Source organism: Anser anser, assembly GCF_964211835.1.
Source record: "Anser anser genome assembly, chromosome: 3".
Lineage (NCBI taxonomy): Eukaryota > Metazoa > Chordata > Aves > Anseriformes > Anatidae > Anser > Anser anser.
Window position 1 is genome coordinate 2,182,091 of NC_139722.1, and position 25,688 is coordinate 2,207,778.

Here is a 25,688-nt window from a genome sequence, read left to right on the forward strand (position 1 = left end):
ACGGCAGAAGCTGCTTGCCGTGATCTCACCGCATTTTTTTCGTATTTGGCTTTTACTTCCTTCTCCCGCGACTTGCGCTCACCGTACTGACACTTTTAGTTAATTTCCGAGAAAAAAACCACCCCTGTTTCTGCAGCTTCAGAAGCAGGAAATCCTCGTTAACTGCAGCGTGGCTTTATCAGCCCGTTCTCACGCTGGCAGCCTGAGCTCTGCCGTCCCCAGATCCCCTTCCCATGGCCCAGCAGGCTTGGTGGGGCTTCTTGTAGCTCCGCGAGTGGCTGGAAACATCAAGGCCATGCTGAACAGGTTTGGGACGCAGAGAAATTTAGCAGAAATTTATGTCTGGGGAAAATCCTAAATTCCCCCTTTCCCCACAACTCGCTGTCCTAAATGACTTTTTCTTTTAACTCGTGACCTTTTTTCTCGCTGTTATATTAGGACGTGGGGTGGAAGCGTCCCAAATGTGTGCGAGGCTCCTTCCCAGCCTCTCTGGCTGCCTGTAGCAGAGGGCAGAGCACGGAGCCAACTGCGCACGGCTGCAGGTATTTCCCACCAGAGTTGGATCCTTACCTCTGGTACAAACAATTCTCTATTGTACACCTGGGTAGGGGAGGACCATGCTGCTTCTCACCCAGGACTCCAATTATTCCTTTCCTCGTTTGCTGCAGGACCGCCTCAGCACCTCCACTAAACCCTTGCCAGTGCCCAGGACTTGGTTCTGCTCCGTGTCTTTAATAAAAAGGCTCGGGTGCTGCTCTCAGATACAGATAATAAATACCAGCCGTCCTCCCTGTGGGTGTGGAGGTGCAGAAATGGGGCTGCTTTCTGGGGAAGGGCTCTGCGGGAATCGTTCCCAGCTCCCTTTCTGGGATCGGTGTGATCTTACCGCGTGCTCCAGCCCCATCGCCTTTAACTCGATTGTTCTGAGCTTACCTATCCGGAAGAGATGGAGGTTTATTAATTGGCTCTGAAAAGACCACATTAAATACCTGTAATCATTCTGGGCTTTCCAACAAGCAGAAATTGATGCTGAAACCTGTATTTTCTGGCTGAGCTGTGCCAGGGTGCCCAGAGCCCGCTCTGTGCCTCTCGGAGGATGAATTTTAGGAGGGACCAAGTGTGGAATAAGCTGGCCTTTGTGCTACTGACTGTGCTGCCTGAAGTTTTTAGAAAAGGGAGAACTTCTGCCAGCCCGGTGGGCCTTGCTCGTGTTGACAACACGATTTCCCCCCTGGTTTTGCGTTCCTGGTACAACCAAACCTTTTCTCTTCCTCTCCTGCCTCTCCATCACGGCCAGGAGGGTTATCTCCTCCAGCAGGCAGAGCTTTGGTGATGGTTTCTGACGCCGTCGCGGGCTTCGATGAGCTGACCTTTCCATCCCTGGGGTCCTGTAGGTCAAACCATTTCCACGTTTGTCCGTCCCACGTTATGCATACATAAAACCCCTTCAATACATGGAAGAAGCAAATAAAGCCAGGCGCTGACTGCACTCCTGCCCTCGTGCGCTGTCCCAAATAAGCAAAGATCCTGCTTTCGTCTCCCCTCTCTCTTCCCATCCTCTGCATTTTCAAGTATGAGTTTTCTTGGGGAAAATACTCGTTTTTTGTTCCCTCTCCAGCACCAGAACAAGCATGAAGGGCTGAGCCGGGCTGTCGTCTGCATTAGGCATCGCTGATGCAAACGTAAAGCTAAATTCAAGCTTTAGATGGTAAAAAGCTGTGGATTGGAAGAGTATTAGAGCCGTGTTACATCTATACGGGACACTTTAAATCATAAATACAATATATTTCACTGCTCTGCAGAAGAAAGCTGCTTAGAGTCAGTGGACTAGCGCACGGCGGGCAAGGGAATCCGTTCCCCACTCCAGCTGCTTCTGTGGATGCCTGGAGCTTTGTAAAGAAATTTTCCACAGTCTGCTGCACGCATTGTAGCAAGAAGGGCAAACTCCGCTGCCGCTAACTTCGCCTTATTATTCCAATCTTTCACCAAAAAAAATAAATAAATAAATCCCGAGGCTCGTTACGCCGTGCCTCCGAGCACGCAAACTGCCAGCCTTTCCGTGGGGCCAGATTTCCTGAAGCTTTGCATTTTAAATAAATTTAAAAAAAAAAAAAAGGAAAAAGAGAAGTGTTTTTAAGGTTGAGGTTGGAACGATACGGCTTCCATCTGGGAACTATTTTAGGTTTAATTTGCAAAAACATGCTCTAAAGCACACACGAAAACAGATTGTCCTTCCCCATGTGCAGTCTCTTAAGGCGTAGGTATTTTTTTTTTTTGGTAGGTTTATAGCAAGAGTTACTGGGGCTTTTGATAGAGGGTCACCCATAAATTCCCACTATGGATCATTTGGGGAAGATTAATACGGGGAATGTGTCGATAACAAAGAATTTGAAGCTCTCGCTGCGCCCAGGTAGCTCAGCGGCCGTAAAGTTGCTGGCTGGTCTCGCCTGGAAATGGGATGCGCTCGGAGAAATCCCTTATAAAAATCCCATATCACTTTGGGAATCGAGTGTGCACGCATGAGAGCACACGTGCTCCACCCTAAACACCCCAAGAATTTACCAGCTGGTCCCAGGTCAGGACGCCACCAGGTTTGTGCATCGTGGGATTTTGTGCAGTATGGGATTTTGCGCAGTATGGGATTTTGCGCAGCTTGGATTTGGGGAATAGCTGAAGGCAGCGGGTGATGCCAGGCAGCAAGGTGTCTGGGATTTTTACAGGGGCTCCTGGAGACTTTCGGAAGGAAAAAAATAGCTCGTGGATGATGCGAAACCCTGATTGTGGAAACGCCGCGTGTCACAACGAGCGCTTATCTTCGGCTCGCTCAGAAGCCCTGCTGCGAGCGGCCCGCGCAGGAACAGAAGGATGTTTAAAGAGAAGTTTGCTTAAAATGCGCTTGTTAGGGTGCCCGTGTGAAACGGGCACCTTAAAATCGATGTTTGTGTTCGCAAAGCGGCGCTGGTGCTGAGTAGCTTTTACGGATGGGTAAAGCGTTGAGGACTTCTTGCAAAGAGGCCTAAATAGTATAACAAAACAAAACAAAAACTGCAGGTAAAGGTGGGTAAGGGGAGGAAAAGAGAGGAAGAAACCTGGTTTCGGTCGCTTTTGTTTTGTCGTCCCAGCTAATTGTCTGCCAGGGGATGTGCTTCTGGGGAAGGCACCAGTGAAAACGGCTCAGCTGCTTTGGAGAACGAGGCTGAGAAAAGAGACGGCTCTAACGATTAAAAAGAAAAATAAAGAAGAAGAAAAAAAAAAAACAGAAAAAGAAAAGCGCGGTGACTGTTTCCCTTTAAAGCTCCCATGCCCCCACTCCTGGGAGCAATGATTTGACGTCTGGCAGATGTCTCCTCTGCAGTTCCCATGAAAATCCACCAAAGTGGAGCCAACTTGGAAACGTGGAGGGAGAAGGAGAAAAGGAGGAGGAGGAGGAGGAGGGAGAAAAGCTGCGTTGCTTAAGCATCGCTGAACACCTCCCTCGAGTTTGTGCGTGTTAAAATTAAAGTTGCCGGTGGTAGCAAAGACCTGCAGGAGTCCTGGATGGGAGGAGAAATGCGTGAGAGTCCTAGAAAGATGCGTTTGTCTTAAATTCGTAGGCTAATCCTTAAATTCGCCAGTTTTCCAAGTTATTTTCATCTGACGGTCAGCAGAGGAGCAGATGTATTTTTAAGGATGGCTTTTCCCACTTAATTCATTTTCTCTTGCCTGTAACGAAAGGAAATGGAGTGTGATGTCTTGCGTTAGAGGGGTGGGGTGGGCTCTTCGTGAGCTTGGGGGAATCGAACAAATTCAGTTTTGTGTCACTAGGCAGTGTCGGAGCTCTTGTGAAGGCAGCGTAAGCCCGCGTCTCTGCTCTTTTTTTCTTTTTTTTTTTTTTTTGGCAGCGTAGGAAATAAGTCACATAAAGGCCGCGATAAAGCTATGGACGTGATCGTGGTAGCTCGTAGCAGTAGCTGCATCCTCGCTCCTCGCGTGGCTTTCATCGAGTACGGAATTGGTGCCGAGCAAATCGCGGCGTTTCCCCCAAACCGCCGGAGTTAAAGGCGTTAGTGCAATACGATAAACGACCCGGGGTAAGCCAGACGACTTGTAAACTGCGCTCCCACGAATCGTACGTGAAACAACCCAGGACAAAGCTGCCCGCGGAGGAGCAAGCAGCGCGCACCGTGCCCGAGGAAGAGGGCATGCCCTGGAGATGCCGCGAGGAGCCGCGGGGGCTTGGGGCAGCCCAGCGAGCCCGCCCCGGTTCCCAGAACAATTCCCAGTTCCCGCTAGTGCAGGAGCCACTGGTGCCATCTGTGGACGCAGGGACTGGGAAACACAAACAAAGGATGTTTTCACTTCCAAAAACTGCTTGCGTGGAAATAGTAGTGGGCTAGCTTATTTAGCTCCGCTACCCGTATGTTAAAATAGACGTGGGAAAAGCTGCAGAAAATGCAGGAGGAGCAGCGGGGCAGTGTTTGGAGGGGGGGGGGAAATAGCTGGGCTTGAATTCTTTAAATCTCCCGCTGCCTTTGGTGGGTTGAGGGAGGACAAAACGCAAGTTCCTTGCAGGGAGACAGGGTGCAGGATGCTGCCGAGGCTATCGGAGGTGAAATTATGAGATAGGCACGTGCTGGCGTGGACCCCTGGAGGAAATGACCAGGAAGGGCTGGATTCTCTCTCTCTTTGGACAAGCCTTGATGCAGCTCTGGAAGCTGTCCTTTGGCTAAAAGCAGGTAACTGGGCTCACTGGGGGACACGTAACCGGGTATTTGCGCTTTGCAGAGGGAGTTTCCGTTCCCTTTTTTCTGAAAGCAGAATCCTGTAGGACCTTTTTTGCTGCGAAAGCAAAATGCCGAAAGAAAGAGTGGCTTTGCCCAGGAAAACGCTGGAAGCTTTTGCTTGGACTGCTTCCCTTGGAATGGATTCCCACCGCTTAGGAAATCTTCTAAAAGGGAAGCGTTGCTACCTTACGGAATATCCCAGGTTGGTAAGGGACCCACGAGGATCGTCGAGTCCCGCCTCTACGTGCTCTGCTGCGTTATCCGCCTGCAGAGCAGGGAAGGGCTGCTGTGCCGAGTCAGGCTGTGACGTGCCTCGCTTGGAAGCAGCTCATTTGCCCCTGCCGAGCATCCCTCTGCTCGCACGCTCGTTCTTCGTGCCACCCAAGTGCTCTGCTGTGAAAAGGGTTGGTAACATCTCCAGCGGGGGGCTGCATGACTCCAGGGAGCGCGGCACAAGCCAGCTGCGGAGGACCTTCATGTGGAGGTCCCATTTTTATCCCTCAATGTCATCCTGAGCACAAGCTGCATGTGCAAAACAGCTTCTTTGTGAAAGCTGTTTTCTGAGCTACACATGAAAGAATTTTTCCTCGCCGTTCCCTTCCTCAGAGGTAAGAGTAAGAGGTCCTGACACCTATTTTGTTACTCCTTGTTTGATAAACGCTGGGACTGACAGTGCCAGAACATGTCCTGTTGTCCTCATCCGCCCCCGCTTCTGCACCGAGCATCCCCTCGCTCCTTTTTTTACGCCAAGCCCCGCTCTCTCTATTTGAAGCCCTCCTTAGGCATCGTCCTGTCAGCTCAGTGGGCAGGCCAGAGCACGCGGAAGGAATTTAGGGAGTTTTAAAGGGGACCTCAGTCAGTTTGGGATTTCAGTAGTTGCTCTGTCTTGGAAGAGAGGACCTGCAAGGGACGCTGGAGCTCCTGAAGTGGGTGCTGGGGACACCCGGACCTTGCAGGTGAGCATCTCCAGCGTGTGAGCTACACAGTGCGTGGGCACAGTCCTGCTCGGCTGTAAGGGAATTATCAGCTTGAATCCCTTTTCTTTCCGCTGACTCAGCGAACGGGAGCAGCTCTTAGAGCATCTCGGAGCTGTTTGACCCCCTGCGGTGAGTCCGAGCCCGGACTGGAATAGCCTCTGGAGTTAAAGGGTAGGAGAACGCCGTAGGAGCTGATCCCCTGCTGGCAGGGTTGGGCTGGACTTTTGGGAATAAAAAAGTCATTTCCCAGCTCGTTGCTGGGAAGTGAATTGTTTTTGTTAGCTTGCATCAGAAACTGAGTTTAGCCCTGCTCTTCACAAACCTGCTTTAAGTGCACGGCACTAAATGGCGTTGGGGGATATTTGACTACACCAGTCTGCTCTTCTGATCTCCTCTCTTCCCTATTTTGCTAAATCTGCCCATTTTCTTTTACTGTCCCTTTCAGTGTCCACTGAAAAGCTTTTGCCTTCACCCCTTCGTACCAGAACCATCACAAGGTGCTTTCATCTCCCCCTCTCCGTACAATTACAAGTGCACAAACCTAAAATTCCATCCTTGCAGTGGGATCATGAAATCTTTGCCTCGCCCTCTGCGCTACAACAGGGTTTAATTTCACTTTTTTTTTTATGAGTTTCTTGCTAAATAGAAAGCTAGATGTAGACCTCAGGTTTTTTTTGTTTGTTTTTTTTTTTCCCCCCTGTGCCCGTCCTGCCCTATCCCACTGCAGTCAGCATCGTAACTCTGGCGTGCTCCTTCGTTTCCAGCTGTGCTTCGCATCTGCTTTTCCAGGGGATTAACGCGCCGGGCGGCCTCTGTACTCAAATGAGACGAACAATTCGGAGCTCTGCAGCAGGGGCAGTTCGTGGCCCCAGCTGGTTGTGTCGCCACGCGTCGCCTGCGTCAGCCTGGGAAACTTTCTGCTCCAAGACATCGCGGAGCTCTGGTTCACCTTTTGCGTTGTCCGAACGTCCAGCGGCCTCCGGCATCTCCTCGATGGTGTTCAGGGGTGCGGAGGCACGAGGAATGCCTTCTGCCCGACGGATGGCGCCGTGTCTTCATCACGTCAGCCCTCTGCCCACACCAGGTTGGGGCGTTGCACCCTCGGACGATCTCCGGTGGTGTGTTTCTGTATTAGGCTGCTGCTGTAGGAGCCTCAGCGGCAGTATTCAGCTCCCGTAGTGCAGGAGAATGAGCTTAAGTAACCGCGCTGAAAGCAGGCTTTAGATGGCACAATAGAAGGGCGGACAGTGTGGGAAATAATGATGGTACAGGCAGATGAATGAAGGAAAAAAGAGACGGGAATGAGAGCTTTGAAAAAAAGAAAATAGGGAAGCAAGTGGATATAATTGGACGGAGAGGGGGAGATGAAAGCAGATCGTGATGTTTCTGGGACCAAGGGGCGAAGGTAAAAGCTTTTCAGTGGGCACCGAAAGGAATAGCGAAAGAAAATGGCCAAATTCAGCAGAAGAGGGAAGAGAGGAGGTCAGAAGAGCAAACTGGTGTAGTCAAATATCCCCCGATGCCATTCAGGGCTGGGCGCTTCACTCCTGCCCTCTCCCAGCCCCACTAACACATCATGCTCAAGGCCCCCTGGGGCTGTAAATTCTCCATCCCTGGTCCCTGCTGGGGAGAAGGAGAGCTCGGCTGGGTTTTCATTTCCAGGAGGACGTAGCTCTCGTGATCCCCCGGGGAGCAGAGGAGCCCTCCTGGGCAGCTCTCCGCAGCCGCTCTCCTGCGTCGGCCGTGCCCTGCTCTGCCTTGAGCCTTCTTCTTGCTGCTCTCCTCCGGCCCAGCACCCTAAAAGCACAACGCCCTGACCTGCCTGTCGTACATGGGACCCTGATAACACCTCTCTCGTGCAAACACACCCATCTTTGGGACGTAAGGGCGGGTTTAATCCCACCTCCAGCGCTTTCCGTGCCGGAATTTCCCCCGTCTGCAGCACCTATTGCTCAGGGACGTGGCTTCGCCCTACCCAACCACGTTTATTTTGCTTTTCCAAGCGACCGTTACTCTTCCACGAGCTCTTCGGTGAGCACAGGCGTGTTGAGGCTCTCTGCGGCAGACATCTGCCACTCGCTTTCCTGCCGCGGCCAGCAGCGGTGAGGCTCTCGGTTAAAGGCCGGCGGTGCTTAGCAGAATAACCAAGGACGGAGCGACATGAAAAAAAAAAAAAGAAAATTGATTTTTTTTGTTAGTTTTCTTTAAAGAAAAGACGGCAGCAACAACTCGTGTTTCAAAGACCGGAGGAGTCGTTGCGCACTAAATATGTCGATCCGCCCGGATGCCTCCCTGTAGTCTCGAAAGACCTCCAGGAGCCCCAGCTCGCCGACGGATAACACATCAAAGCAGCGTCCGTGGGACTTGGCCAACAGGCACGCAACGTGCAGATGGCACGGGGGGGGTGTCGTGGGGCTCTGAGCCCGTGCCCAGGGAATGGGGACTGCCGTGCTGAGAGGCCATCTGACCAGCTGCCTCCTTTTGGATGGCTCCTTGCATCAAAGGTGACCTGAAACGCTTTTAATACGGTAAAAGAAACAACAAGAAAAAAACCCTAAAGCTTAAAAATCCCAAGCCTGGTTCTAAGGCTGTTGGTGCGGGGCTGAAAAGTCTCTTCTAAGGCTTCCGTCTCTGCAGGGCAAATAAATTACCTTCAGAGCATCGGTTCCTGCAGAAACCCTCACCTTTGTAGCGGAGGTGCTTTAGGGGCACCAAATAAAGCTGCCTCGGGCTACGGAGGTTGGGCTCTGGCCGCAACTCGGCGGCGAAACCGAGATCCACAGCCGGCGAGGCTGCCTCCGCCTGCGCCCCGAGCACCGGGCGCCCCGGGTTCAGCTGCCTCTTACCCGAATCAGGATCTGAATCGGGATGAGGGAGCAGCTCCTCGTGCATTTCCAGCTGAGGTTTGTCAAAGCAACGCGCCCCTTTGGCCAAGGATGGCCGCCTTGGTCAGGCTGCCCTCCCCAAAGCGATGTTCTCTTTGCCTTTCCATTTTTCTCACGATCAGGTGGAAGTGAGCCCCGCGCAGGCAGGCAGGCGGGGGATGTGAGCAGCGTCCCCGTGGTGCTGGGGGCAGCTGGACGAGGACGAGGACCGGCATCTCCTTCCAGCCCAGCCCAGGGGTGAGAAGCAGTCGGGCTGGTGCACAAGCTGAAGGCGTAGCTGACGCAAACTTAAATCGCTTTTTAATCGTCGGTAGTGCGGAGTCCAGCAGGACCCCGAGGCGGTGCCTGGACGAAAAGCAGATGCCTGCTGGCTCGGGAGTCTTCAAAACACTACTGCTTTTGCCAGCGCTGTTTCAGGCTTTCGTCTGCCAGCCAGGTCGCATTCCAGCCCTACATCCGTCTCCTCCGGGGACGGGCCCAGCAGGGGGATGGCGTTACCTCCACGTTGAGCGCTGGCGTGGCGAAACAAACCCCGCAGGGCTTCTGGTGCTCGCGGCGGCTCCTGGGATCGGAGCTGGAGGAGCCGAGCTCCCCACCTCGCTCCTGACGGCTCTGTGGTGCGCAGCGGCACCTCCGTGAGCTGTGCCGTGTGTCACTCAAGAGGTTTGAGGTGTGGGCCGTGCCGCTCGGGAGGTTTGGCCTCTGTCCCTCGCCTGGGAGCACGAGCAAAGCGGCGCGTGCCGATCACGGGCATGGCACATCCCACCTGGGGAACGACGGTAAAGGAGAGAGGCAAACTGGCACCGGGTCTCCTTCGATGCCAGATACCAGTTCTTTAAAGGCTGGGGCTTTTATTTTTGTGCTTTTTCTCTTTTTTTTGTTAAACAGCAGCTTGCTCAGGGACAGATATTGTGACAGTACCTCTAAAATCCTTCAGCTGCTTGAATCGCTCCAAGGAGCCAGGCAATAAAAGAGCTGGAATAAAACGTATCCCACGATGTCCTTCACTTCTGCTGACAACTGCAGTTTGAATTACTGGTGCAACCTTTTAGCATAGCTAGCTTGTAAAAACTAATAAAAAATAAAACGGAGTCGTAACAGCTCCTTGCCACCGCTGCTCTGAGGAGGAGCAGAGAGCGAAGCGGCCTTTCTTTTCGGCCGAGCTGCAGTAATATACCCTCACTGCTGCTAATGTTGTTTTCTGATCCCTGGCATTAATGCATCTTGTAATTTTCACATTATGTTACACAGCGGTTATGGGAGAAGGGGCTTTGCTTTTATCGTCGGGTATTGTTTGTCCCACGAGCACCCTAACGTTGTTCAGAGCTTGCATTAGAATTACGCTCCGAAATACCGAGCTGGCAGGGGAGAGGTTGGTTTGGGTGATGCAAATTTGGGCATCCTGTTTAGTGGGGGCTAAAGGTTTTGTGCCATTTCTGCGCATTCTGAATTTTTAGGTCCCACATGTCTTGGGTTTCAGGGGCCCAGAATAACTGGGGTCCCCGAAAATGTTGCCAGCCAGGGCTGTGTGTGGTGTCGTTCAGCCCCGAAGCATGGATATTGTGGGGCACGGAGAAGCGAAATCCTCAGCTGCGGCTGTTGGGTAACATCTTCGCTCGTCGTTTCCGAGGAACTCTGGAAAGGGCTTTGCAATCCGGGGAGGAATCGGGGGTGTAGGGGTCACGGCTCGCAGTTCCCGTTTCTGCAAACATCTCGGAGCCTCGCGCAGCTGGAAACGCGCCACGTCCTGCGGCTTGCCAAGCGAGAAGAGCTCTCCACGGGGTATGTTTACTTCTTTGGAGCTCAGAGATGCAGGAACTGGGAAGGGTTTCGCCAGCTGAAGTGCAGAGGATGGAGGCAGCTTTTAAAAGCAGCTGCCAGTCCCGTCGCCGGAGCCCAGCACCGAGCCGAGATGCTCCTGCTCCGCTTCGCTCCCCGCGGGGAGCGCCGGCAGAGCCCGGGCTGCGAGGATGGAAAGCATTAGCGAAAATAAGGGTGGGAAGAGGGAGATTTGGGAACTCTGCTCGCGCTCCTTGCCAAAACTGCGGCCGGCCAGAACTGAGAACTGTGTAGGAGTACAGGGGCAGGATGCGGATGGCCCCGATGGGCAGCGCTGAACCAAAAGGAGATGCCGCCCGCTGCAGAGGCATCCGCTGCTGAACGGCTGTCCTGCAGCCTTGGACCTCGGGTAGCTAAAGGTACCGGCTTTTGGGTCAGTTTGCTGTGCGTTTAGCTGCTCAGAGCAGGCGTTGTTCGCAGCAGAAGCGTGGCTGAAGTGGGATTTGAGCCTGGCTGAGGAAACGTTGGGAATTGCAGGGCTTGGGGCTGGAGCTGGAGGGAGAGCTCGTGGTGCATCGCGGAGCAGCTCGGGCTGGGCGGCTCGCGGTGCTCCCCTTTGACCTTGGCCCTTAAGGAATAAAGTTGACTTTTTTTTTTTTGGTGGGAAACAGTCGAAGGGATGTGGTTGCCAGGTGCTGTCATGGAAATGTTGTCTGGTAAGGGAGCTGAGAACGCCCGCAAGCCGCTTTGGAGCTGGCGGAGCGCGGAGCTGGCGACCCACATCTCGTCCTGCTTAGCTGCAAGGAGCTGGAAATATCCCTTCTCGTGGCTGTCTGGCGTAGGGAGAGCCGTCAGCAGCGGTATTTGTGAAGCGTGCTGATCATTTACTGCAGGTCTACAGCTCTTACAAAGCTGAGCAGCTTTTAATTAGGGGAGCCCTTCGCTCCGTTTCCGAGCCTCTGCCACGCTGAGGAGCACGCAGTGGCAACGGGGCATTGTAGCACCCAAGGAGGTGTCCTTTGTCTTGGTCCTCTCATGTTCCCCTTGGGGTCAGTCCCGCGGGAGCACTCGGGCTGCAGGAATCTCTTCTGTTTTGAGGTGGCCTGGAAGGAGAGTTTTTGCCAACGTGCTATTCGGCAGCGTCTCTTGCACGATGCCTCGAGGCGATGGGTAATGTGTTTCTTAAGTCCATGTGGTTTTGTTTGTGTTTTTATATTAAACAGGAGAGGAACCCTCGAGATCAACACTTAGAGAAAGAGGAACAGAAGAGGAGGAGTTGATGTGATGCAGGACAGCTGCGAGCCAAGAAGCGGTGCACAAGGTAAGGCGTAAACGAGCTTTGCAGCGCCGGTCTGCTCCGTGCCCGACTTGAAACTGGTTCTTCCCTTGCTGTGTTTTAACACCACCTACCAGAACCTCACTGCGGTTTTCCAGCACCGTTCTCCCTTCTCAGCACACACATTAAAGTAACGGTGAGAGATTGGGAAAGCTTGTAAGAGTTGGGCAGTGTCACCATGGAGTCTTAGTCGACCCCTTATATTCGTTGGCCGTCCACTCTTTCATTCAGTCATTTCTTATTTACTCAAAGTCCTCGCCAACTGCAGCTGGCAGAACCTCAGGGGAAGAAGCAGTGTTTCACAAGGTTCTGATTCCAGCAGTTTAAATTCTGGTTTTAAAAGAAGCACTGGATGCTGCTAAAGGTCTGAGCTCGCTCGCTTGACGTCTGCGTGCCTCAGGACCCGAATCCTGGCACACAGCAGGGGGGTGAGGATCTGAAACCACGTGCGTGATCTGAAAATTTTTCTTCTTTAGTTTCGTTCGCTGAGCAGATTTTTGTCCCAAAAAGCTTTGTAACCGAGGTAGGTCCGCCGTGTAAGGGTTAGTCCATGGGCTGCTGATGCTGGGGCGTGTGGTTGACAGGGGAGCACGGGCAATCGCACCGCAGAGGCTGGAGACTGCTGCCAGCAGCACGTTTCTCCTCCACTTTTCCTGTTGCTCCTGTAGTGGAGCCAGAGGATGGGAATTTGGGTCCCTCGCTGAGAGGCAGACCCTGGGGTATTGTCAAAACCGCCGATTTTGAGCGATTTTTAGAGCGTCGTGCTCTGCCAGATGGATGCGAGGGCCCCGAAAGGCGGCTGTGTCCTAGGCAAAGCTGTTCGCTCCAGCTCCAGCCGCCTGGAAATTGCACGTGGATTGTCACTGGGAGCCGCCACGGTTAGGTTTGGCTGCCAGATCCAAGTCCTGCTCCTAGGAAAACCTGGCTGAAGTGTCACGGCCCAGACAGCAGGCAGCAGACTGGGTGCTCTGGAGGTCCCGTTTGGCCTTGAACTCTGCAAATCAGTGGTTTTTCACAGCTGCAGCCCTGCTGACACGGGACCAGTTCAAGCCCCTGGTTTGACTTGCTGTCAGAAGATCTCTCCGGGAGCTCTGTGTGTCCTTGTGTGTCGTGGTCGGAGCATCTGCTCCGGGTGTGCTTGGCTTGAGCTGCTTCCAGCAGACTCTGCAACTGCGCTGCTGGTTTCCTCCAGGAAATCCAGCCCTGCAGGATGGTGCTTAGCTCACGGGATCGTGGCGATCGAGCCATAATGGTGCTCGTTTAAGCTCCCTTCTTGTTGTTGAGTTACCTTTTTGTTTTGTTTGGTGTCTTTTTAGCTCTCTCCCTGCCCCCAGCTGCCTGTCTGCGTACATCTGGGGCGGGAGAGGAGGTTCTGCCTTGTTGGAGTGAAAGAGTAAATCCTTTTTGATTTATTCCAGAGCAGCCCTCGAGCTCAGCTCCCGTGAGAGCCTGCTGACTTGGAGTTCAAAAGCTCTCACTTCTTTGAGGCCAGGCTCTGGTCTTCCATCTTGCCTCAAAGTTAAACTGAAAGAGAAAAATCTTTTCTTCTTTAAAAAAAGAGGGGAGAGAAAATCAGCGTGCTGGGTAAGGGAATCAGCCCTACCTGCGGCAGGAGGGAATGCCGGCGTACAGAATTTCAGGTTAAAATCTGGTCGGTTCGTGTCGGCTTTATTTTCAAGGACCTAGCACGTCGTTTAGGAAGTGTTTCGCCGCGATAAATACTTCCTTCCCAAGCAGTGCGCTTGGCTGGCTGAGATCCAGCCCGTGAGCCTACATTAAAGCATCTTTGGTGTTTAAAGCCCTAGACGACAGTGGTACTCCTGATCCCTAATTTCCTGCAGATCTGCTGATGACAAGGTCTGATAGCTCGGCTCGGGCCGGGTTTCGCACGTGCTCGCTGCCAGCTTTGGTCTCTGCACCGAATTTCACTGCAGGCGGGAGCGCAGCTCACCATCGCCAACAGGTTTTTTTAGGAAGAAACACGAAAAGATGGGCCGAGGACATCTCAGGTGAACATTTTAGACCTCACATCCGCATTTTTTGTTTCTTTCTGCCCACCCTGGGCCTTTCGAGGTGGAAGCTAAGCTGCTCAGATCCGAGCTCGAGCACGTATGGCATGCAATGCAACCTTAAGTGGGGCTGTCTGATGCTAACGTCATCCTGTGGAGCAGTATTAGCTCTGACCAGCAGTTGTTGTTCGTATCAGATGGCCGTCTTGACATAGCAAGGTCGGTTGCCACCTTAAAATGCCTGATACGCTGGGCACTAGCAATGAATATGGACTGTGAAGCCCCATACTGATGACAGGCTGTGCACTCGGAGATGCAGACAGCTATATGTCATACATAGATATATGTATAGTGCAAAATAAGTATGTTAGAGGTATTATATGCTAGCTGTCTCCCTTAGGACCCTTCTTAGCCTGTATTTATGCAGTCGTTGCTACAACTGTGTTTGGAAGGGCAGGGGTAATAGCCAGAAGACCTTTAATATATGGGACCCTCCTTTTAAAACCTGCTTTTCCCTGAGCAAGGTGACCTTGGCTCTGCTTCTAACGGGGGAAAGCAGCACTGTGGTGGAAAGCAGATGCTGGTCGGTGCCGTGAAGGCTTGGTCGGATGCCAGCAGAAGATAAAACCCAGGCTGGGTCGGTCTGCAGCTCCGACTGCAAGTGGGGTTGTCAGGCTTGCCCTGTAAAAATCTGTGCGCTCTTCCCAAGTTGTATATACTGAGTATATCCCTGGGAGGTGTGTATCATTTTATTTATTTTATTTTTATTTAAATAACCAGTGATGGTGTGGCACAGTGGGAAGAAAAACAGCCTCCTTGCCTGCCTCCAAGGACCACAGTGGGTTGGGCAGTGGGTACCGGCTAACCTGGCAGAGTAAGCGACAGCTAAGCTAGCCCTTACAGGCGTGGGAGAAATCCCGCACGATGTTTTGCAAGCCAAGCCATTCTTATCAAACTTACCGTTTTCAGGAACTATTTCAAGGTTTTATGGCCTGTGGAACGCGGGCTTGTGCATGTGTGAGAACGCCCCGGTGTTTCTGCCCCCTTTCAGGAAAAACACCTCCAGAAAGCCAGCTGCAACTGCAGTCACTGTCTGGCACGGCTGCGTACAGAAAATCCATTCGGCTCCGGTTACGACACACAGCCAGGTAATGTAGGCTGGCTCTCTTTAGTCCTGTCACCACTTCTCCTGCTCTTACTTCAGCAGAGCAAAACCACACACCGACCTTCCCCCGCAGCCCCGCGTCCTGAGCCAGCGATGAAGCAGGAGAACGTTTTTTTTTCCCAAATCGAATTTGAAACCTGATGACTGGGCCGTTCTTCAACAGCTTCCAACTTAACAATAAAGAAACTTCGCAGAGCACTTGGCAGGAGCCTCTGTACATAATTTAGATCATAATCAGATGCATTAACACATTTTAGATGGATCTCATGGGGGCCAAGAAGATGAGGTGTGCCGGGTAATTTCTTCCCAGATTCCTTCACCTGATTGTTTATTACTCTGGGGGACTTCATTTGTGGCCCAAATGTCACCAGCAGAATCCTGCTGCTTCGTGCGGCTGCATTTAGAGGAGCTCGGAGCCCGGCTCCAAATCACCTAATTGGCATTATCGTCACTCTTTCCGTCTGTGCCTGTGTCAAAGGGGGGGGTGGAGAGAGAGGCGAGAGGAACAAAAGCAGGGACGCTCTTCTGCAAATTGTTGAGTTGCTCCTGTGCCTGCGGCTCGGTGGGAGGGAAGGTGACGATTGTGCTCGACGAGCAGCGTGCTTCACGCTGAGCACAATCAGCTCCGCTTCCAGAGAGCTGCACGGGGGGAAGCTCTCCCCCCCCACCTTTTCATTTCGGCTGTTAAACATAAGCAGCTCTGATTTTCATAAAGCTCCCGAAAGCTTTCCGGCACTCCGCGCGAGGAGACGATCGGACATCGCTCACGTCGCTTTGTCGTTTTGTCAGGAATCCACCCGTGCCAAGAGCGTCCGTGTTGTGAAATCTTCCCTTTGACAGAAAATTCTGTTGCTGCTTTGATAAAACGATGTTCTGCGTTTCTTTCCGCTCTGCTGGGTTGTATTACCCCCTCCGAAGGTGGGAAGAGAAGTTCCCTGATGCTTCAATGTCTCCTTTGTACATGCTGAAGCAATAACCCATCCCACGTGTTTCGTGGGCATTTATTCATCATTAAACGCTGTCAGCTAGCGTAACGTCACAGTTCACATCCCTCCCCTGCCGTGGGCTGTCAAGGCCAGGCACGGGTGAAGTGCCAGGGCTGACAGCCTGCTCCCCGGGGTGCAGGGCCACTGGGACCAGCTGGAAAGCCCCAGGGCTTTACTGGTCTTGTGGCACAGCACATTTGGTGCACCCACCAAAAACCGTGTGGCCAAAACGGTTTTGGGAGCAGAAGATCCATTGGAGGCCAGAGGAGGAAGAGCACTGACATCTGTTCGGCTGGCTCGCTCTTTTTTGCTTCGTTTTTCCTTAGCAGTTGTTTATCAACAACCTTTCCCCAGGAAATGATGGCACTGGGCATCCTGGATTAGCAGAGATATTAAAGGGAGTTTCACGACAGAACATAACTAGGATGAAAAGTTGGATATCCTTAAAAATCAGAGGTGACTGGGCTGTTGACTTTATTTTTTTTTTTTATTTTTATTTTTTACTTTTTTTTGTTGAAAATATCCCTCGTCCTTCACTATTTACACCCAGTTCACGTGCAGGCTCCTTGCTTCCAGTGCCCAAATGACCAGCTGTGACTGATGTCCTCTCCTGAGGTCTCCTGCAGGTACGGTGCCCAACTTGTCTTGGTAAGGGCTGGGGGATGTTGCTGCAGCTGGCACAGCTCTGCTCCTGCTCTGCTTTGGCTGGGGCACAGATGCTCTTGCTTGGCTGGGCTGCGGAAGGGCTCTGAGCTTGCCAGGACAACGAAGGAAAAACAAGCGTTTTGTTTTCCATTTGCTTAAGATCTACTTGGGTTGGACTGAAGAAATATTGATTCCTGACCTCCCTTTGTACCAGAACACTGCGCCTGTTGAAACAATTGCTCAGCTGAAACTATTGGATTACCTCTCGCTAAAGCATTATTAGATTTGGGTTGCTGTGTTGTCAAAGCTGGGAAGATAACAGCTTGTTCTAGCTTTTTGTCTCCAGATAGCATAGCACGAAGGAAGCTGCTGTCGGGGGGGCTGCATCTCTGTCTTCTGAGAGCTGGAAGTGCCACAGCTTACCTGGAGTGGGACCTGCGTGGCCTCCACCTGCCTCTTTCCTTTATATCCTGCACGTGGTGCTTAGCTGCATGAGGTTTTTTTGTTTGTTGAAGACCTGCCAGGTGCTGGATCACAGCTGTTTTCCATCGCATAGGTTGGGTAGCCCCGTACCACTCATACCTGGAAAAGAAAAAAGTGGTGAAACTTTTCCAGCAATTTTGTCCGCTTTCATACATTCTGAAATGCAACACGGAAAGTATTTCTTCTCTGCTGCATGGTTCGCTCTGCGAGGCATGGCTGGTCCTTCTCCTTTATGGTGAGAACAGCACAACTGCTGCTGAGCAGGGGGATGCGAGGAATTTAGGTTCTTTTCCTCAATTTCAAGTGAGTATACTGTACATATTCATGGCATGCTGCTCAGGCGTCGTGAGGAAGGGCGCAGACTGAAATAAGGGAGAATGGGAAAGCTAACACGCAACTTCCATCCACCAGAAGAGTTTAAGAAAGGGTATTTCTTACCTGCATCAGGCAGTAGGGTGCTGGCTGTTGTGTATGTGTGTGGTTGCCCCCCACTGGTTGGAATTGGGATGACCTCCCCGTATCAAAGACTTTCCTCCCACACCCCAAAGACCAGCGTGTTTCTTCAGGTCGACTTCGGAGAGAGTCGGGAGCACTTTGGGTGCCCAGATGGCTTGTTTAGAAGCAGTCGATGTGACTGATCAGCCTTGATCTGCAAAGTCACCCCCGACAAGAGGGAAATTGTGAGCTGGTGCCGTTAGGAGGAGGAAGAAGGATTGTCCGGGGTCAAGGCATGGACAGAAGCCAGCTCTTCATTAAACATGGCCAAGGTTTGCAGAGGGGCGTGGGTGCTTGCAGCGGGGTAGCTGGGGCTTCCAGAGGCTGTAAAACACGTTTTTTGCTCTGAGCTATCTGTCAGCAAGGTCTGGTGACCTGTGGGGCACCTTACACCCCAAAATTAGCAGCCCAGCTCTTGCCTGAAGCCTACTCGTTGAGCAGATTAGGCTTGTGGTATGCATCAGGCTGGGAAGTATGTGGCAGCGTTAATTACAAAATCATTCGCTGACCTTCGGTTTCACAAAAATAAATCTAAAAGTAAGTTTACCAGCACTTAAATGACTGCTCCCATCGAGCTGCAGAGGTTTAGAGAATTAAGGGAAGAGCAGCCAGCACCTGGCACTTCCAGCCTTGAGTGTTGCGCTGTGCCCCTGAAGGCTGCTGATGTAAAACCAGCGACTGGCGTCGTTTTTCTGCTGGATCAAGACCTGTGAAATCAGGAAGACAGCCTTGTGACTTAATAGACCATAAAAGGATGAAAACTGTGCTCTCCGCTTTGAAACTCCTTCAAAATGGGTGTGCTAGGAACTATAGATTTTTGTCGGCCGTGGATGTCGGTGAGACAGCTGTTAGAGCAAGCTGAAAGGGAAATGGAACTGAAGAAAGCTTTCAGCTGTGGAGAAACTCAATAGTTGTGCTTTCCAGTGAGAACCAGAGAGCTGAATTCCTTGATTTCCTTTCAGGAACCAGTACCGAGTTTTCAGAGGGATAAAGCTTTTTCTTTCCTTTTTTTTTGGTCACTTAGTGACACCTTGAATTCAAAGGAAGTGTCTGACCCGTTCTTTTTCCCTCCTGCTGAAGTAACCAGAAGGAATCCAGTTTAGGATATGCACACCCTGTGTGTGTCTCTGTGCGCTGGATACATGAGAAGATTTGGGGAAATGATTATGTAGTGGTTGAGCAGAGAGATGGCAGGAGAGGAATCCTGAAAGGAGCGTCTCTTAAAATGTCTCTTGACTTTGATCCAGCCCATCGAATCACACATTGTTGTTCTCGTGAATGGTTATCACCTCCTGCAGGCATCAAGTCTTACGACAACTGGAGCACCTTGAATTTTAACGTGAAATTGGTGCATGTGTCTTAATTGACCAGGTGCGTTCCTCTCTCAACCTGTAAACCTTAGAGGAGAGGAAAATGCTGAGATTTCCCCGTCTCCATTCACCAGTTTAATGAAGAGCTTATGAAGAGTTTTTTTCATTATACATTAGAGCCTTATCCATTTCAGATAACTCCAGGAACAACCTGCAACTTCTCTTTGGCATTTGTTTAACTGATGGAACAAGCCTTGTTGGAAGGGACCTCTGGAGGTTGGCACAACTTGCCCACGATATGCCCGTGCCATTCCCAATCACCTTCTCACCCTCCATGGCCACGGGAAAGGCTCCCAGGAGAATTCTCCATCCATCCCTGCCCCAAGCTGGTGCTGGCATCCCTCGCCGGCTGCCTTGCCCTCCTCTTCAGCCCTACAGATGTTCTCGAGTGAGCTTCTGTTGTCAAAGTTAGTGCTTGGAAACTTACTGCGGATAACCTTGGCTTCTTCTTGACTTGGCTGCTCACACGCTTTCATTGCCTTCGCTAATAAAGCCTTTACAATTGCTTAGAGACACTTGAGGTTGTTAGCGTTTAAATAAAGGGATTAATTTCGGGCATCCCGCCGCTAAACTTGTACATCCTAATTTTGAGAAAGTCTGTTTTCCTTCTGAGGTGCGAACAGGCTCTGAAAAAAAACAGTTAACTGGTATCAGCTCAATGGACTGGAACTCCTCGTGAGGAGCCGCTGGGCTCCTCTGCATCGATTTACGCTTGCCGGGCGGTGGAAACAATTACCTTGGCTCTGTGAAGAATAAATAGAGAGGGGTCTTGGCCATGAATATAGGAAGGTGCGCCAGGAGTGCCTGCCCTTTAAACCCACTACTGCTGATGATTTTATTGATGATTCTGAGTATTTTAACCTTTCCGTGCCTTGATTCCCCTGCCTGGAAATTGTTTCCGTCTTCCTTTTGGGGTTTTTGAGGACTGCTTAGCTATAACGTACAAAATGCCGTCAAGGTAGGGTGCCAAATGAATACAAACTGTTTTATTTTTAGTGCCTTTTGAAATCTTGGACTTTTTGTTCTCCCTTTTATCTGTCTCTCTCTTTAATCACGCAAAATGGAAATAAACCCAATCACAGCTGTTGCTGGAAAAGAATCATTAGGCCCATCCAGCTGGCTCTCTCGGGGCCAGCGTGGGATTGTTCCCTCTGCTGCCTTTCAGAAGTACTTTTATCTCACTTAGTCTTGTGTGTGGAGTGATGAGGGTCTTTCTTTGACGGCCCTCTTCATTGATCCGAATGGGGAGGGCTTCTTATACATGCCTGCAAGCAAACAGACATCAGGCACCACCCATAGGGACCTGGGTTGGTTTTGGAGCCCCCCAGCAGCCATTCTGGCAGGTCCTGCTGCAAGTTTTGTCTTCAGTTGGGCTGTCTCCCTTGGTGGCATCACTTCCTGGGGATGTGAACGTACAATCAGAACCATTAAGGTTGGAAAAGCCCTCCAAGATCACCTGGTCCAACCACCCCCCTACCACCAATGTCACCCATTGAACCATGTCCCCAAGCACCATGTCCAACCTCTCCTTGAACACCCCCAGGGACGGTGACGCCACCACCTCCCTGGGCAACCCATCCCAACGCCTGACTGCTCTTTCTGAGCAGAAATGTCTCCTCATTTCCAACCTGAACCTCCCCTGGCACAACTTGAGGCCATTCCCTCTAGTCCTACCACTAGTTACCTGTGAGAAGAGGCCGACCCCCAGCTCCCCACACCTTCCTTTCAGGCAGTTGAAGAGCAGAGAGCGATGAGGTCTCCCCTGAGCCTCCTCTTCTCCAGACCAAACACCCCCAGCTCCCTCAGCCACTCCTCACAGGACTTGTGCTCCAGGCCCTTCACCAGCTTCATAGCCCTACTCTGGACATGCTCCAGGGCCTCGATGTCCTTGTAGTGAGGGGCCCAAAGCTGAACACAGCACTCAAGGTGTGGCCTCACCAGAGCAGAGCACAGGGGGACGATCACCTCCCTGGCCCTGCTGGCTGCACTGTTCCTGACACAAGCCAGGATGCCGTTGGCCTTCTTGGCCACCTGGGCACCTCATGTTCAGGAGAGCATCAACCACCACCCCAGATCCTTTCCCTCTGCTTTCCAGCCACTCTCCCCAGGCGACACGTGGAAGCCACCAAGGGTGGAGACAAGCCTGTGGAGAAGGCCTCCTGCTTGAAGCCTGGACAAAAGTCCTGTCAGCGGCCGCGCCGCGGCTTTCGGTGCCTTCTGAGGCAATTCGCTTGCTTCAGCACCTCGCAGGAAGATGGCATTTTCCTCAGCTTTGCGTGGACTTTTTCATAAACATTTTGGGCCAGCTCCCGTCTCCGGATGAATTTCTGCTTGCGGGTGCTGTGCAGAGCCATTAGGTGCTCTGGTTACTGAGCTGTGAATGTGCAAGGGGGGCTTGGGGGGCAGAGACAAAGCCTGTGCCACCGCTGGTCGGAGAGCTTGGAAAGCCCGAGCAGAAAACATTGTGGGTGTGATTTAGCAGCACATTATTTTCTCCCTCTCAGCAAAGACCCAAGTCTAATTTCAGAGGTCAGAACATGCTCTCACCTGGGCTTTCCAGGCCTTTTATACGGCATTTGAAGGCCATTACATAAAATTAGCTTGCTGCTTGGGGAAAGCTGATATTAGCTCCGTATTAGGACTCCTTTCAGAGCTTTTGATGATCATTTACTTGATGGGCTCCTATTCAAGCTCATAGGGACAAGGTAGAAAATGGAAGACAAATAGCATCTGATGCCGCTTCCCGACTGAGATGAAAATCGGGTGGGCTTTTTGGCAAAATCCCGGGTCTCCTGGGGTATTTTTTGGTGATTTGTGGTATTTTTTGTCTTGTTTTCTGTTGTTGGTGTTTGTATTTTAACATGGATTGCTAATGACACCGTCCTAGACAGGTCAGTGGACTGCCTGTAGAGCTGGACTTAATTTTCTTTGCCCAGTCTCCCTGATGGTCCAGACGTGCTGGGAGCATCGGGAGGCAGAGCATGTGATCCTGAAGCAGGCTTAAACTGTAACGCGCATTCAGATCTGCTAAGCAACAGCATTGACACGTTTAAATAAATCTGCCGTTGAGTAATATAGAGTGACATATTGAGAGCAATTAAAAAAAAAAAAAAAAAGAAACGGCCCAAATTTGGGAAATGACTGGAATGGAAACAGAGCAGAGATGTTACAGAGGACTTCAGATAAAAGAGAGGGAGGGCCAGTCGACAAAAGCAGTGTGTTGGAGAAGCAGGATATCCATCACGAAGGACGAGACAATAGCGGAGGAGCAAATTTATGCTGGAATTGTCTCTTGGCAGTAGGAGCCTTATCATACTTCTCTGCCAACACTGATGGTCGCAGGGATTGAAGAGATTTTCCTTCCTGCTTCAGAGAGGAGCATGTGGTGGGATGTCACCCCACTTAGAGCAGGTAAGGTGGCAGTTCCTCTTCCTTTTTTCGTTTTTAACAGCTCAGACCTCATACAGGTGAGAATGTACATGACTGATTGCTCCAAAAATGTATTATTGGTGAGAAGCTTTGTTCTGCAAGGGCTCGTGCAACTTCTATTTTGTAGTGATGAGGGAAAAATTGTTGTGACTAGGCTGTTCTGTGATTCTGATCTGAGTATTTTGCACCAAAGCAGCTGGAAATGGGCACTCAGGAGTAAGGGGATGAAGTGAGTAGATCAGTTTGGTCTACTATAGTTTGTCTGTAGTAGACCTATAGTAGTACTGTAGTTTGGTCTATAGTTTGACCTATAGTAGTACTATAGTTTGGTCTACTGTAACCATCCTCGTGCTTTTTTGTTATTTTTATGGGATTCTCTACAGTGGTCAATGTGAGTTGTGAATTTTGTGGCTGTCTGAATGGCTTTGTTCCAAGCTGACGCCTCGTGACTGCATGGCACAGCACGGTGAAGTTGGGGGCTGTGTTGCTGAGCCCTTCAAAGCGTGTGCTCACAGGCAGCTTTCCCAAGCTCTGGGAACGGCTCCTTTTCTTGGCTGGTTATCAGGTATTTGCTGTGGACACGAGCAGCTTTTGTCCAGTGGATGACAATAGTTAACTTGCACGCTAGCCAACGTATTAAGCTGTTAAGCATAAAAGGGAGGAAGCCGTGCCGTCCTTTGCTATATTTTTGAGATCAATTGCTATTTGTGGCTCTCAGGGAGGAAATATTGAGGCTGCACAGTGTGAGAGATGCTGCCCCTGCCCTCCTGTCCATAATGACTGATGGAAATGGCCAGAAGAGACATTTATGGCTTCCTCGTGTATTAGGACCTCTCAGCAGCTATTCTGCAAGTGGTTCCTGAAGGTGGCATGAGTTACAAGTGGCCTAATCTATGGGATGATGGCTGGGAGGCAGCATCTTGTGTTGGAAGCAATTGCTTCCTCTATGAGCGCTGGGCTGGCAGTGTCCCACTGCCCATTTCTGGGATGCTTTGAGGATACTTGGCCCCGCTTACCCAGCAAAAGCAGCTGCTGTGCGTTGCAGATTGCTACCTGGAGTATTTTTAAGCCTGGTGCATCCCAGCCAAAGCAAGTTCAGCCTTCCCAGATGTACCCCCGCTGGTAACATCTGGATTCGCTTCACCTTCTGCTGTGACTTGGCAGTGGGGCTGTGCATGGCTGGGATTACTTGGGCAATCCATGGCCAGGATTACTTGGGCAATCCATGGCTGGGATTACTTGGGCAATCCACGGCCGGGATTACTTGGGCAATCCATGGCCGGGATTACTTGGGCAATCCCTGAAGTGCAGAGCTATCAGCCACAATATCCGTGCCACATTTTTGAACACGTAACTTTTGAACCCATCAGCTGTTTTCACTCAAATGAGAGGGATACAGCTCACCAAGGCATTAACTCTGTGCAAATGCCCTAGAAATAGAAGTGAGGCTCTTTACCGGGTTTCGGAGAACCCCATGAAAGCCTGAAGACATCAGACAGTAAGTATTTGGCTTCATTTGGGCGGAGGAGCTGGCCAAGCCGCTTTCCATCATTTATCGGCAGTCCTGGCTATCAGGGGAGGTCCCAGTCAACTGGAGGCTAGCAAACGTGACGCCCATCTACAAGAAGGGTCGGAGGGTAGACCCGGGGAACTATAGGCCTGTTAGTTTGATGTCAGTGCCAGGGAAGCTCGTGGAGCAGATTATCTTGAGTGTCATCACACGGCACTTGCAGGGCAACCAGGCGATCAGGCCCAGTCAGCATGGGTTTAAGAAGGGCAGGTCCTGCTTGATGAACCTGATCTCCTTCTGTGACAAAGTGACACGCTTAGTGGATGAGGGAAAGGCTGTGGATGTGGTCTACCTTGACTTCAGTAAGGCTTTTGACACAGTTCCCCACAACATTCTCCTCAAAAAACTGGCTGCTCGTGGCTTGGACTGGCGTACGCTTCGTTGGGTTAAAAACTGGCTGGATAGCCGGGCCCAAAGAGTTCTGGTGAAAGGAGTCAAATCTGGTTGGAGGCCGGTCACTAGTGGAGTCCCCCAGGGCTCAGTACTGGGGCCAGTCCTCTTTAATATCTTTATCGATGACCTGGATGAGGGGATCGAGTGCACCCTCGGTAAGTTTGCAGATGACACCAAGTTAGGTGCGTGTGTCGCTCTGCTCGAGGGTAGGAAGCCTCTGCAGGAGGATCTGGATAGACTGGACCGATGGGCTGAGGCCAACTGCATGAAGTTCAACAAGGCCAAGTGCCGGGTCCTGCACCTGGGGCGCAACAACCCCAAGCAGAGCTACAGGCTGGGAGATGAGTGGCTGGAAAGCTGCCTGGCCGAGAAGGACCTGGGAGTATTGGTTGATAGTCGGCTGAATATGAGCCAGCAGTGTGCCCAGGTGGCCAAGAAGGCCAGCCTGGCTTGTATAAGAAGCAGCATGGCCAGCAGGGCTAGGGAGGTGATTGTCCCCCTGTACTCGGCTCTGGTGAGGCCGCACCTCGAGTACTGTGTTCAGTTTTGGGCCCCTCGCTACAGGAAGGACATGGAGGTGCTCGAGAGAGTCCAGAGAAGGGCGACCAAGCTGGTGAGGGGTCTGGAGAACAAGTCTTACGAGGAGCGGCTGAGGGAGCTGGGCTTGTTCAGCCTGGAGAAGAGGAGGCTCAGGGGCGACCTTATCGCTCTCTACAGTTACCTTAAAGGAGGCTGTAGAGAGGTGGGGGTTGGTCTGTTCTCCCACGTGCCTGGTGACAGGACGAGGGGGAATGGGCTAAAGTTGCGACAGGGGACGTTTAGGTTGGATATTAGGAAGAATTTCTTTACTGAAAGGGTTGTTAGGCATTGGAATGGGCTGCCCAGGGAGGTGGTTGAGTCACCATCCCCGGAGGTCTTTAAGAGACGTTTAGATGTAGAGCTTAGTGATATGGTTTAGTGGAGGACTTGTTAGTGTTAGGTCAGAGGTTGGACTGGGTGATCTTGGAGGTCTCTTCCAACCTAGACGATTCTTTGATTTTGTGATTCATGTGTGCTGGTGTTCCCAGCAGTACTTGTTCGGGGTACACTGAGAGAGCAGATCTTATTTTTCCCCGAGTGCAATGCTGAGCATTGCAGGGTCTGATAAAAGTGCCAGACTAAATGAATCATCATTCCAGCTGTTTCTCGAGCTAGCTAACGGGACACCGTTAGGTTTGGGAGCACAGTTGGGAAGTGCCTTCGGGCCAGGCTCTGTTCTTGGTGGGTTTTGGGTTTCAAAGGCAGAGGATTTAAGAAAAATACAAAATATAAGACAAAAAACTCACCCATAACTCACCCAAGGAGTTATGCTTTGATGCCTTGGCCTGCAAGGCAGCATTGAAGCTGAAAGCTCTCTTAGTGGG

The 25,688-nt window shown here is 51.4% G+C and overlaps 1 protein-coding gene across 11 annotated transcripts in view; it reads left to right on the top strand.

Moving 5' to 3' along the window:
* EXTL3 (exostosin like glycosyltransferase 3) overlaps window positions 1-25,688 on the top strand; it is a 133,689-nt gene that overhangs the window by 67,921 nt on the left and 40,080 nt on the right. For 9 of the 11 annotated variants that reach the window (XM_083827919.1, XM_083827913.1, XM_083827922.1 and 6 more), the window contains one exon: window positions 11,628-11,725. The gene's annotated coding sequence lies outside the window, so the exon portion shown is untranslated. Of the gene's footprint in view, window positions 1-10,448; window positions 10,824-11,627; window positions 11,726-25,688 lie in introns of those variants that run through there. The other 2 variants (XM_083827921.1, XM_083827923.1) reach the window with 1 other exon arrangement.